Source organism: Hylobates moloch, unplaced genomic scaffold (assembly GCF_009828535.3).
Source record: "Hylobates moloch isolate HMO894 unplaced genomic scaffold, HMol_V3 SCAFFOLD_1, whole genome shotgun sequence".
Classification (NCBI taxonomy): domain Eukaryota; kingdom Metazoa; phylum Chordata; class Mammalia; order Primates; family Hylobatidae; genus Hylobates; species Hylobates moloch.
This window is the reverse complement of record NW_026652276.1, coordinates 140,268,835-140,282,756: the sequence shown is the minus strand read 5'-3', so window position 1 is coordinate 140,282,756 and position 13,922 is coordinate 140,268,835. Positions and strand designations below refer to the sequence as shown.

At 40.0% G+C, this 13,922-nt stretch overlaps 1 protein-coding gene across 5 annotated transcripts in view; it reads left to right on the top strand.

Annotated features, from left to right (window-relative positions):
- CREB5 (cAMP responsive element binding protein 5) overlaps window positions 1-13,922 on the top strand; it is a 426,750-nt gene that overhangs the window by 305,540 nt on the left and 107,288 nt on the right. The window lies entirely within an intron of this gene.

Genomic DNA, 13,922 nt, shown 5'->3' with positions numbered 1-13,922 from the left:
TTACTTATTCTAGTGCACAAAGAGTGAAACCTTTATTTCCTGCTCATCAAAAGGATTATTGTTCATATGTGAGAAGAAATGACCTCCTCGCCTACCTGTCACGATTCCTGGTTCCTGCTGCCCTCCTCAGCTAAATGTTACTTGCACTCAGAGATCATTTGAGCCTCTCTTTTGTTCAAGGAAAGGAAAGTCCAAGAACAACCAGTAAGGAATTACTCATCTATTTGTATCCAACTTTGAGGAAAATCTACTTTTAACTGACGTGTTGCTTCCCTGAAATAAATAATAGTTCTGGATCTCTCACTTTTTTTTTTTTAAGACAGAGTCTCTGTTTCTGCAGTGACACGATCGTAGCTCTCCTGGGCTCAAGTGATCCTCTCACCTTAGCCTCCCAAGTAGCTAGTACTACAGGCACCCCACCATTGCCTGGCTCATTTTTAGATTTTTTGTAAAGATGAGATCTTGCTAAGTTGCCCAGGCTTGTCTGAAACACCTGGGATCAAGAGATCCTCCCGCCTCAGCCTCCCAAAACACTGGGATTACAGATGTGAGCCACTGCACCCAGCCAGATTACCCTCTCTTGATCATATCTACTCATTTAACTTTAGGGTTGAAAAGGCCCTTGAAGATTGTTGGTTCAGCCATTTTTTTTTTTTGTACGTGAAGAAACGGAAACTCAGAGGCACTGAGGATACAGCCTTAGATCACCAGGCAAATGACTGGCTGGGTCAGTAGACACTCTTGCTGGTGTATTCATATTCAAAGCCATACCATGCAGGACTCAGTTTCTTCACTTTGTCATTTTATGATCATCAGGTTGACACATCTTAAGAAAGCACAATTTGGCCTTTCTGTTCTGGTCAGGAATCTGAAGAAAAAACCAAGCTATCAGCCAGGTATGGTGGCTCACGCCTATAATCCCAGCACTTTGGGAGGCCAAGGCAGGCGGATCACGAGGTCAGGAGTTTGAGACCAGCCTGGCCAACATGGTGAAACCTCATCTCTACTAAAAGTACAAAAATTAGCTGGGTGTGGTGGCAGGCACCTGTAATCCCAGCTAGTCAGGAGGCTGAGGCAGGAGAATTGCTTGAACCCGGGAGGCAGAGGTTGCAGTGAGCCGAGATCACTCGCCACTGCACCCCAGCCTGGGTGACAGAGTGAGACTCTGACTCAAATAAAAAAAAAAGAAAAGAAAACCAAGCTATCATGACAGACCAGTGAAGGGATTTTGGGGGGAACACTTACCGCTAGTGAGCAAGCATAATGTTTTGCATGTTCTTTAAGTGTACTGTCAGTCACTTTCCGTTTCTATTTATACTAGGGACTTACTGTCTATAGCTAAAATTGACATTTACTGTGCCCATAACCCTACCACAAATTAAAATCAGACCCCAAGTCCCTCTGGGGAAAATGTTTATTAAGCTGTAGGAAGACATCTGAAATGATACCAAATTACATTTTAAACTTGAAACCCCAAATACCACATTTGTTTGCAAGTAGGAATAGGACTGTCTGAGGAATAATTTGAGAAACTGAGCAAGTCACTCTCTTTGGCGAGATGCAGGGCCACCAGGGAAGGGAAAAGTACCTTAGAAGAAACACTTTATACAAACCCCTTGTGGCTTTTAAGTAATCATTTAAACCTAAACAAAACATTCTTTAGAATGAACTTAAAAGAAAAGTAAGCCTTTTAAAATTCCATGCCTTTAACGAACAGACACAGACATTTCAATTGTGCTTATAAATACCCTGAGAAGAGGGTTGAGAGAAATATCAAAATAAAACAAGTCTATTAAAATGTAAACCTGGGTTCCAGAGTTTCTCCTGCTAATACAGGCAAAAGTGTGTTTGAGACAAAAAAATCTTCAGCCGGGTGCAGTGGCTTGTGCCTGTAATCCCAACACTTTGGGAGGCCGAGGTGGGTAGATCACCTGAGGTCAGGAGTTCAAGACCAGCTCAGCCAACATGGCGAAACCCCTTCTCTACTAAAAATACAAAAAATTAGATGGGCATGGTGATGGTTGCCTGTAATCCCAGCCACTCAGGAGGCTGAGGCAGGAGAATTGCTTGAACCTGGGGGAAAGAGGTTGCAGTGAGCTGAGATCGTGCCATTGTACTCCAGCCTGGGCAACAAGAATAAAACTCAGTCTCAAAAAAAAAAAAAAAAATCTTTCTAGCTCTTTTGCCTTTTAGGATGTAGGTATCTGTGGGTGTTTGTATGTAGCAGGTGTATTTATGTACATAGATTGGACACAATGTCAATCTCAGAACCTAATAATGGAATCAATTTTGTCTACAGGGAAGCCATACTCAGTGGTGTCTTTGCTTGTGTGTCCAGTCCATGAGTAGCTTGGAAAATAGCAAAGCCAGGTTGAAAAGCCATTTGAGATCCTTGAATGCAAAGTGTAAAGTACATGCCAAGTATCATTATTATGAGCTTTATTGCTACTATTTTACTAAGTGTTTCAGATTAATATCAATTCTGCTTCATGATAAGTGCTCTTGCAAAGTGGGAGAACTTGAAAGGTAGCTCAGGGAAGGTTGCACAAGAGAGAGCACACAGTTTCCTAGAAACTTCACCCTTCCCCCAAACCCCCTGTTCAAGCCAATGGTAGCTTGACTGTCCCTAGAAATCAGGATAGTGTTTCAAGTTATCATAGCCCTTAAGAAGATGCCTGTCATGGATGTGACATAGGGGTATAGCTGCCAGGAAATAAGAGACAGTGGACCATGAGGTAACATCATTAAGTCTTTTAAGAAACCTCTGTGGGGCTCCTATTGTGCGCCAAACTCAGTGCTGTCAAATATTCTCCCTTCAGCCTAGGAGAGAGATGGTACCCGCTGTAAGGGGTCTGGCATGGAGAGAAAGCCGGCTTCCCTGAGAAGAGGACGGAGGATAACTGGGGACTCACAGTAATGAAGGAGACACCCATACCCCTCGGAGAGGCTGGGTGTTTCTGGGTCTTTTCCCCACATGCTTCACCCCCAAATTTAGAACAATATAGCTTTACTTTGTGTTTTAAAATGACAGTTATATTAACTGTATTTTCTACAGCAGATCACTCATCTCTTAAATAGATTATGCATTGATCATCTTCAAAGGGCTAAGCACACTCAAAATATTCTCTCAAGTCATTCTCATGCCATACCTGTGACATGGCTATTACAGCCACGTAGTTTTTGCCAATGAGAAAACAGAGGAGTTAGATGCCTTGCTAAGATCACACACTCCTGGGCAGTGGCAGAGCCAGGAGGCGGCCAAAAGCCTATGCCTGTCAGCCCCACAAGGCTACCTTATTGGATTTCCTGGTTAAGGATGGGAGTCAGCGTTATCTCTATCATTTCTGTCAGCCACGCTGTCTGGAATAAGTGAAAATAATAGACCTGATTTAGGACTCCAAGAGGTTTGCCAGTTCTTCCTTCTCCCTAGAAAGCAAGCCAGACAGGGACAAGTCTATTTTTTAAGAGCCCAAGAAGAGGAAATTTCAAAACCTCTATTAGCCGTTTAATTGTTTTACACTATTTGTTCTTGGGAGATATTCTTTTCTAAGTTAAATCCACATGCTGCTGATGTACTGTTACTATTCTGCTTCAGTTGTGTTTGAAAGTAACTGGTGACCATTCTCAGATTATAGTAATTTGCAACTTTGAAAATCATCATCATTATCTGCCAGCCTTCTCTAATGTCTCCCCCATGGGCTAAAGAAGTCTTATTCCCTTTACTTTTCCCATTAAGTCTTCCCTTCCGGCTTTTTAGTATTTTCTTATGCTTCTCTGGAACCTTCTCCAAATTCTCCACACCTCCTCCTTCTCCCCATGATGCCTGACAAGGATCTCTTTGGGAATCCTCACTCTGATCCCAGGGTTTTTGGTGATTTGATCACAGCGGTGATTGAGATAGAGCCTGAAGCTCTCTGGTAGGATATAACCCAGAGAAGAGTTTGCTCAGCCTTGTTAGGCAATGCCCCTTTCCTTGTTCATGTTTCCTTGGAGAATAAGTGATCCCCTCAGCACGCTATCACTTTATCATTAAGAATAGAACTTGAGAAATCAGGCTTTTAGCAGCCCAAGGTTGCGTTGTCCATGCATGTAGTCACAGCTGCTGAAAACCACTCCCTCTGGGCCACCGACACATCCCTCCCCTGCCAATGTATCATGGAGCTAATAAATTCTAGCGCTGCCTTTTAAAGAGCTGAAATAATCCCAGCGAGTGGCTGGGTGGAGGGTGTGATAAATTTGGTCTCCCAGGAGAGATATTTGAAAACTGCCAAAGAGACCCTGCCTTGAGATTTGAGAAAAGGTGAAATAAGAGAATGAGTGAGGGCAACAGTGAATCGAAGAGCCTTGCAGGAGGCACGGGATAAGCAGAGGTTGCCCAGAAGACCCAATAGATCTTTTATAAAAGTCCTGTTTTCATGGAAGCCTCTTGCTGCTGGAGCTATTGTCATTCGGCTGCAAAATTCCATCATCTATTTGGAATATAGATATTGGAGGATTGTGCTAGGTGTGGATTCCACCACAGATTATTCATTAAAATACACTAACTGACAAGCTCAAACCTAAACAGAATTGCTGACTTGGAGCTCAGAATGGGGGTGGGGCTCTCCGTGTGGCTGCGAGCTCAGGGAGCTCTCTGCCTCTACAGAATACCCAGGCAAGTGCGCCAGTGAATGTTTTCATGAATTATTCATTTATGGTGAATGAATGCAAGCAGCAATCACATGTAAATGACAAGACTCATAATCAGAGGGCTACTTATTTGTCCTTACGAGGCAAGGAGGAATCTTTTTAACAACTCACAACGGAAAGAAATTTAACTGAGAGATGTCTTTCTGAGGATATTTTTTCCCAGTTAGTCAGATGTACAGCACTTATTTGAGCTGCGTTCAAAATCATCTTTTATTTCATCTTTTGATCTGCATTTACTTGCCTTTTCTAAGTGTAACTTTATGAATAATTGATGCAACTGGGAAGTTATTGGCTGATTGAAAAGCCATCTCTTCATGTCTGTAAGTCTGACCTATGGGTAAAGCCAACTGTTCAGGCATTTAGGGTCTTTAATGAAAGGTCTTTATAAAAAGGCTTTCGCTCTTTATAAGGAAAAAAAATCAGATTTTGAAAACGGATTTTTTTCTGACAATAGTACATTAGAAACCAATCCAGCCATATTTTTGGTTAATAAATGAATCAAGCTGACTGCATGACTAATTCAGATTAATGGCGCAGAAATCAGTCACTAAAGAAGCCAAAAAAGGTTGCTTTAATAGTCTTAACAGAATGATCATAAATTCGGATCTCCCCTCCTATTACTGCTCTCTGTGTTTAAAACGCTTGAAAGCCCTAGTAAACATCTCCTCCGCCTAAGTAGATGCAGTGTATGTGCTATAAAACAAGGCAAAGGCTCCAGCAGGATGCAGATCTGTTAGCTGTATTATGTTTTATTACTACCATTGGCTTTCTTGGAGCCAGGCTTTTATTTAAAAAAAAGAGGTTATCATTTCCAAAATAACAGATACTACATCCATAAAATAAAGGCATCAGTAGTGCCAAATTGATAAAAAGGAGGCCCAAATTTACCTCGTGTGGTAAAGTTAATTTCCAACACCCTGGTGATAATGATCCAAAAGTGCCCTTGTCAGTATCGATAAGTCCGTGCAAAGCAGAAATGAGATGTTTAGTTGACCACAGTGTGGGTGTAACTGGTGCCTCCTTGTGCACAGCTTTGAGCATTCTAAAGTTCAACCTTATTGCAGGGCAGGCATCCAATTTTTTAAAACATAGTATAGATTGGAGACAGACAAGTGTTCCTGAATTATCCTTGGCCTTTTCTTATGAAATTCCTAAAATATAATTTCAAGTGGAAATTGATTTAATTGATGTGAAAACAAATGGGTCTAGAACTTATCTAAAAGCTTGAGTTTAAGGGGTGCTGATAAAAACTACACATTACCTTTTATGCTTTTCAAGAACAGAAATGGGTTGTATTAAGCTGCTAATGTAAAATGGAGTTTCATTTATGACTTGTAAATCAATTAATTTATTCTCATTAGTAAGTGAAGATATCTATTGAACATGATTCCTGGAATGTCCATTGTTAGAGTGATTCATTATATTTATGTTTTCATTAATAAAAGACATATTTATTAAGCACCTACTAGGTACCGTGTACTCTCTTAAGTTTCAGAAATATCTGCTAATGTAAACAGGTAGACATAATATCAGACTCATGAAGTTTATTGTCTATTTGGGAGAAGAGACATTTTTAAAAATTACTCAAAATTAATGAATTGCTAGATGCTATGGTGAGTGCCTGTAGTCCCAGCTACTTGGGAGGCTGAGGCAGAAGGACTTCTTGCTCCCAGGAGTTTTAAGCCCACCTGGGCACCATAGCAAGACCCCATCTCTAAAAATTAAACATAAATCATTGATGGATTACAATCAGGAAGCTGAGATGGTACCTTCTAAGAGCCTACAGAACACATTTAATTTATCATTATATACATACCAATTGGAAATTTGTAAATAAATTATGATTTAAATGATCTAACTGGCCAAACCAGTTTTCCTTTCTAAAATGAGAGAGTGCACAAACCCTGACACATATTTGTTGTTTAATTGATCTTTGATGAGTGATTGATTCATTGATTGAATAGTGATAAATGTTCCTAGAGAAATGTACAGGGTATACTGAGAGCACTCGAGAAAGGGCTCCAGTCTGATGTGGTTGCCCAGAGAAGGTGGTGAAGATTACACATGTCAGGTTTTGTGGTAGGAAGACAGATGGTGCTTCCATGAAGGTGAAAGGAAATCACCATGGCAGGTATACCAGGCCCAGAGCAATGAGCGACAGAGGTAGTCAGAAGCCAGATGGTGCAAGGTCTTGGAGCTTCGTCATGTTGTGTCACAGGGAGGTGGGCTTACTGGTCTCCCTGATAAGCTATAGCATTCGCTGTTTGACAGTGACAGTTTTAGGACAGGAGAGGGGCTAGGGAAGAGGCAGAGAATAGGCTACAGATACAAAGGCAAAATTCTCTTCCTGCACACTCAACATTCTGTGTCACCAAAAGAAAAGCAGATGGGGAAATCCCAGATCTTCAGCCAGCAGCCCTCCCTTGAGCCTAAGAAAGCCTGGAAAGAGAGAATACATGTTTTAATTGAGTCTGCTGGCATTTTGATGCCTTTTCTAAGGCTAAATATTTCTACTTCTTTGTGTCATTTGTTAAAAGGGGAAATATTATATCTGCTATCTATCTTTAGGAGCTTGATGGTAAGATTTGGTTCAGAACATGAGCTCATTCACAAAAAGATACGGGTAATGGGATGTCTTTTAAAACTATGGGTCAGGCAGCTTTCTTGTGTTCCTAATTCTTGCTTCTGTGTTCATTTGTCATTGTTTTTAGGAAAAACAAGATACTGGGGAACTAGTTTTATTCCATTTTGTGGAAATACTTTCAAGGGCTTTTTCTGAAAAATAATGTGAAGTCATTTTGAAAATTCTGTAAAGTTGTGGGTGAGAGAAGTTCATTTGCCTCTGTAGAAGGGTTTGGAAATCTAAAGTTGATGGATTTTTAAAGAAATATCTTACCTGCAGCCAGTGTTGGACATTTTACATTTGTTGGACTGTGGTTCTTTAAAGCTAAAGATTGGTGTTTTAGAGCAAGCCATAATTTTTTGATTGCAGTATGGTGATTAATCTGTTGTTAGATCAACATTTCAGAATAATAATAATAACAAAAATAACCCATTTGGTATATTCAACAGCTCATTTAGTATCATGAGATAAATATCTCTATCACCCCTATTTTACAATTGAGGAAACTGAGGCACAGAGAAGACAAGTAATTTGCCCAAGGTCACACAGCTGGTAAGTGATAGAGCTAGGATTCCAGCCTGGGTAGTCTGGCCCATGTCCTTCACTTTACACATCACTCCATTTTACAATATAATTATTACCCGCCAAGAAAGCTAAGTATATTGTCTTTCTATTTAAACTTCTACTTGATTATTCTAACAATTTTCTTTCTTTATGAAAATAGACCTGAAATCCCAGCACTTTGGGAGGTCGAGGCAGGTGAATCACTTGAGGTCAAGAGTTCAAGACCAGCCTGGCCAGCATGGTGAAACCCCGTCTCTACTAAAAATAGAAAGATTACCCCGGCATAGTGGCACATGCCTGTAATCCCAGCTACTCGGGAGGCTGAGGCAGGAGAATCACCTAAACCCGGGAGGCGGAGGTTGCAGTGAGCTGAGATCGCACCCTTGCACTCTAGCCTGGGCAACACGAGTGAAACTCCTCAAAAAATAATAATAATAGAATTTATTATTATTATTATTATTATTTTCTGAGATGGAATCTCACTCTGTCACCCAGGCTGGAATGCAGTGTAGTGATCTCGGCTCACTGCAGCCTCCGTCTCTTGGGTTCAAGTGACTCTTGGGCCTCAGCCTCCCGAATAGCTGGGATCACAGGTGCCCACTACCACATCCAGCTAATTTTTGTATTTTTAGTAGAGATGGGGTTTCACTGTGTTGGTCAGACTGGTCTCAAACTCCTGACCTCAAGCAATCTGCCTGTCTCGCCCTCCCAAAGTGCTGGGATTACAGGTGTGAACCACTGCACCTGGCCAAAAATAGAAATTTTTAAATTCCACTTTGGAGAAGAACGAGTAAATAAGCATTTTACATTAGTAATTGCCACTTCTTAAGATTTAAGAGTTTGTATTCCTCTCTTTAGCATTTCAGTCTCCTGTCCCAGACAAAAAAAAAAAAAAAAAAACTAGTTTGCCAAATTAGGCTACAAGACTTCATTTAAGAAGGTCCAAAAGAAGCACATACTTTTAAAATTTTTTATTTATTTTTTATTTTTTGAAATAAAGTCTCACTCTGTTGCCCAGGCTGGAGTGCAGTGGCAAGATCTCAGCTCACTGCATCCTTGACCTCCCAGGCTCAAGCAATCCTCTCACCTCTGTCTCCCAAGTAGCTGGGACTATGCCTGGCTACTTTTTGTATTTTTTTTTAACAGAGATGGAGTTTTGCCATGTTGCTCAGGGTGGTTTCGAACTCCTGAGCTCAAGCTCAAAATGCTAGGATTACAGGCGTGAGCCACCTCACCTGACCAGAAGCACCATTTCTTTGCATAAGTAAATTACAAGTGCAATGAGCAAATATTCTTTTTGTGGTCTGTGTGTGAGATTTTGTTGTATTTAAATGAGAAAGAAGCATGAGTCCCATGGAATGTAAAGCCTTTTTAATCAACTTCTCTTAATTTTTAGAAACACCTTCTATTTGGGGTTTAGTCATGTTTTAAATGCAGTTTTGATATGAAGAACTAAATGCTGGACCGGCTTGAGTTCACTAAATGAAGACACTGACCACCTACTGTGTGCCAGATGCTGGGTTAAGCACTGTGGATGCTGCAGTGAGCAGTGCATGATACCCTTATCATGATGGAAGTCATAATCTAGTTGGATTAAGAACGTCTTGTTTTCAAGTCCTGAAATGTGAATTTTAGAGCTTCAAGAGCCTTTGAGATAGCCTATAGGCTCATCTGTTCATTACAAGATGATGAAATGGAGAGCCTGAAAGTCAAGAGTCTTTTCCCCCAGTCAATAACTTTAATAACAATGACATCTGGATATCCTCCTGCTCCCTGAAGCTTTTTGTTTTTTAATTCTGTTCCCCACCAAGTCCTTACGTTATTATTTTTTAAATTTTTTTTTCAAGATTTCTTTGATATCTATGGTCTGTTTTTTGTTTTTTGGGGTTTTTTTTTGGAGATAAGAGTCTCACTGTGATGCCCAGGTTCCCAGGTTCCAGGCTGGAGTGCAATGGTGTGATCTCGGCTCACTGCCACCTCCACCTCCTGTGCTCAAGTGATCCTCTCACCTCAGCCTCCAAGCACAACCATGCCTGGCTAGGCTTTTTATATTTTTCTTTTTGTAGAGACAGAGTTTTTCCATGTTACCTAGGCTGGTCTCGAACTCCTGGGCTCAAATGATCCACCCAGCTCTGCCTCCCAAAGTTCTGGATTATACGCATAAGCCATTGCACCCAGCCTATGGTCTGCTTTTGATGCTAATTAAAAGAAAATGGGAAGACCAATATCTTCCCATCTTCTAACCTACTTTTTTTTTCCATTATTGACCCTCTTTCCTTTGCCTGGTCACATACGTGGCAGATCTGTCGGTCCTGAGAGTTTAACAGATAGTCCCAGTGTGCCACAGATCTTCTGAAGACCTGAGAAAGGACAGCAGGGTGGAGAGACCCCTTCGCACCTTCCAGACGAAAGCACTGGCCTGAGGATAGGCTTGCCCAAGGGCAAAGAAGACCTGTAGACACAGTTCCGGCTTTTCAGACACCCCTAGACAGGAACACATCCTTCGGGGGGAAAAATGAGGACATGAAATCGCTTGCTGCGGTGCCTATCATTCTGTTAAGGACAGTGAAAACACAGTCTGTCATCCTTGACATTTTAATTGAAAGAAAAGCTTACATAGATTTCAACCGTAAGCAGTATGTTTATACAAGTGTAGAAAGAGGAATAATCTGTCAAGTTGGAAAACTCTTAATGCTGCAGGACTCCGTTTAGTAATTGAACAATCCAACATGAGCTCACACATCTTACCTTGTTCCATGCCTCAATAATTTTTAGTAGGAATACTTTACCTAGAGGCATATGGTTATTAAAAGGGAGGCTTGGCCTGCACAAAGTCTGGAATTATTAGCTCATGGCAACAAGCCTGCACTGGAGAAGGACTGTTGGGTCTTTGTTTTCACAACTTTACTGCAATTTGCCATATTATTTTTGGAGTCTAACTGATGTGTTGTTTGGGAAGTTTTATTTTGTTTTGTTTTAAAGGAAGAAAATGGAATTTCACGTAGATGAGTGAATTCTCACGTTAGCAGTATTACAGGATTTTACTACTTTATAGAAAGTCCAGGGAGCAGTGTGAATATCAAAGGAAATGAACTGTGAATTTTTTAACATAAAAAATCAATAATAATGTAGTTATGGGAGCCATCCAGGTGTGATGGTGGAAGCCCTATACTGCAAGTTGAGTATAAGCCCCGTTCCCGTTCATGACCCATGTGACCTTTGGAAAATTTAAATGTCTCTGAATTCAGCATACTCCTGACTTAAATGGGAAGAATATGATCTAACTACCTCATTGCATTGTTTCAATGCACATGAAGTTAGGGACAATAAAATGCCTTAAAAAATATGAAGCGTTATTTAAGTGCAATAGAAAAAGTTTTATGCAAGTATAATGTATTAAATAATAATTCTAATTTCAATATACACAAAGGAAATTAGACAATGCCATGCTTACTTTAACGATATGAGCATTCTGGACAAATGATTGTTTCTTGGACCTAGCTACATAGCTACATGCCTCAGTCTAGTCCTTTGTATACCTAGTGATGGGTAGGCACAGGTCATTTAATTTACTTTTTTCAGTTTTTGTAGTTTTAAAAATTCAAGCAAGAAACAGAGAGAAAATTCTGTTGGTTTGGTAGGTGGGGGTTGGGGAAATGATTTATAGAATCTGTGCAGAACAATAACCTCAAAATTATTCAGAATCCAAACATACAGAGATCTCAAATAATCCTTTCCCTTCTATACATTACTAATTAGCCTGATCGGTATCATTAGGAAAATATTATTATAATCCCAAGGGAATCTAGTACCCTGAAAGGCTATCTTAATGAGGAAATACTTGATATTTTAAAATCTGGTAGGTCTCTACAAAGTGTAGAAATAACTTACCTAATAAGAACACTGAATTAAATGAAACATACCATTCCCAAACTATTTATATAACTGAGAGTTTTCCATGGTTTCAGGAAGAATAAAAACTCATTTTAAATGTAATTACTTTTGCATCCCCATTCGCATAACCATTAAGTTGTTTAATTGATTTTTTCTCTATTTTTTTTAATTTTTATTTTTTAGTAGGCAATCCCCTGAACCAGAATAGGTTCAGAGAGATTCCCTGATTTCTTTTTGAAAAAGAACACCTCAAAAAAATCTTAATGAACAATATTATTTTTCATATGTCCCATTGGAGACAGAATGTAAATGATAATATGTTGCCCTTTTTCCCATGAGCATAATATTGCAAACTGACATAATAAAAAGAAATGTTTTTAGCTGTCTTTGCTATAATATTTTTACTTGTTCCCAACTGTCCATACTTAAAACATTCCCCTCTGGTGACTAGGAATACAAACATATGGTAAAATGCTGTATGTGTGTATAGATGTATTGTGCACATCTATTGAGATGGATATATAGATGGATGGATAGATGGATGATTAGCTATATGTTGGGGTCCTCTCAATGAATCTTTCTCATTATGGAGGTAGGGAGTTTGGATTATTTATCTTGGATTTAGAAGAACTGACCATTATTACACATTATATACTTTGATATTCTACTATTTTCTATTCAGTAAAGTTCCCAAACAAAACATTAAGACTGGAGGATATCAACAAATTTGGTTTACTGAGCCACATCCTATACCTATCTGACTCAGTCTATCCACCTCTGAAGGAGACTTTAAGACCTAGTGAAGGCACAACCTGCCATGGTATTTTGGAGCAATTGAAACCAGCAGTCTTCTAGATCTGTAAAAGCCAAAGGACCTTCAAAGGCCCTCTTAGTCCTTATTGTCAATCTATACTCCAGAGGTCCAAGAGTACATGTCAAGAAATACTCATAGCACTTCATCTGCTTATCCAAAAGCACTCATCGTTGTTACAAGCTGCTTCCATTAGCCTCTCTGTGTATCTCCTCACATACACATTCTACTAATAAAGCTGGGTGTAATTAGTGTACATCTGCATAACCTCTGCGGAAAGGCTATATATATATATATATATATTTTTTTTTTTTTTTAAGATGGAATCTCACTTTGTGGCCCAGGCTGGAGTGCAGTGGTAGAATCTCAGCTCAATTCTCCTGCCTCGGCCTCTCAAGTAGCTGAGATTACAGACGTGCACCACCACACCAGCTAATTTCTGTGTTTTTAATAGAGACGGGGTTTCACCATGTTGGCCAGGCTGGTCTCAAACTCTTTATATTCTTTTATATTTTCATATATACACCTATCTAAACTGATCATAAATTTTGACTGCTTAATGACTAATCCTTCTATGATGTGTGTGACTCTGGTGGTTAGCTCTATTTCCAAAAGACCTCTTGGGCAAAAAGAGTGGAAAACTTTATCTTCTTTGAAATTGTAACGGGCATGTGAAGGAAGAATATGTTGGCATTCTGTCCCCCACCTCAATCTTCCACTTTTCATGGGAGCCAAAGGAACTCTGGGGAAGCAGCTCCTTCTCCTACTCTGGTTGGGAGCACTAGACAGGGCTGCCTTCTGAAGCACAGGAAAGCATTGCCCTACCCAGAACATCTCTGTCTGCAACCTTTGCCCAGCACTTAGCACGAGGGAGCCTCTCTCTCTCTCTCGTTCTCTCTCTTTTAAGAGAATGCATTAATTCTGGAAGCACTAGTTTCTAGCATAACATTCAGGATAAGGTTGTTTAACATGGAAGACTCAGAGGACCTGGGAGGTTTTTGTTTGTTTGTTTTGTTTTGTTTGTTTGTTGTTAGGTCTTTAATTTAATGATTTGACATTTATACAGCTCCCCAGAGCAAAAGCATGAGGAGATTGAGAATTTATGTGGGGAGGTCACTTGTTTGCCATTTTTAATAAACACAAATAATTCCCTTTTTCCCTCAGCTCCACATTCTCTGGCTCATTAAATCAATTTAAGGCCCTTAAAATTTTTTTTCTGGCAAATTGAAGCAAAAGCTCAAACTATGTACAACACTCCCCCGAGGAGTGCTTACCCAAGTCTTGTAGGTCAGGCCCAAATCAATTTCTGTGAAACAGCCTAACACCTCGCGTTATTATGAA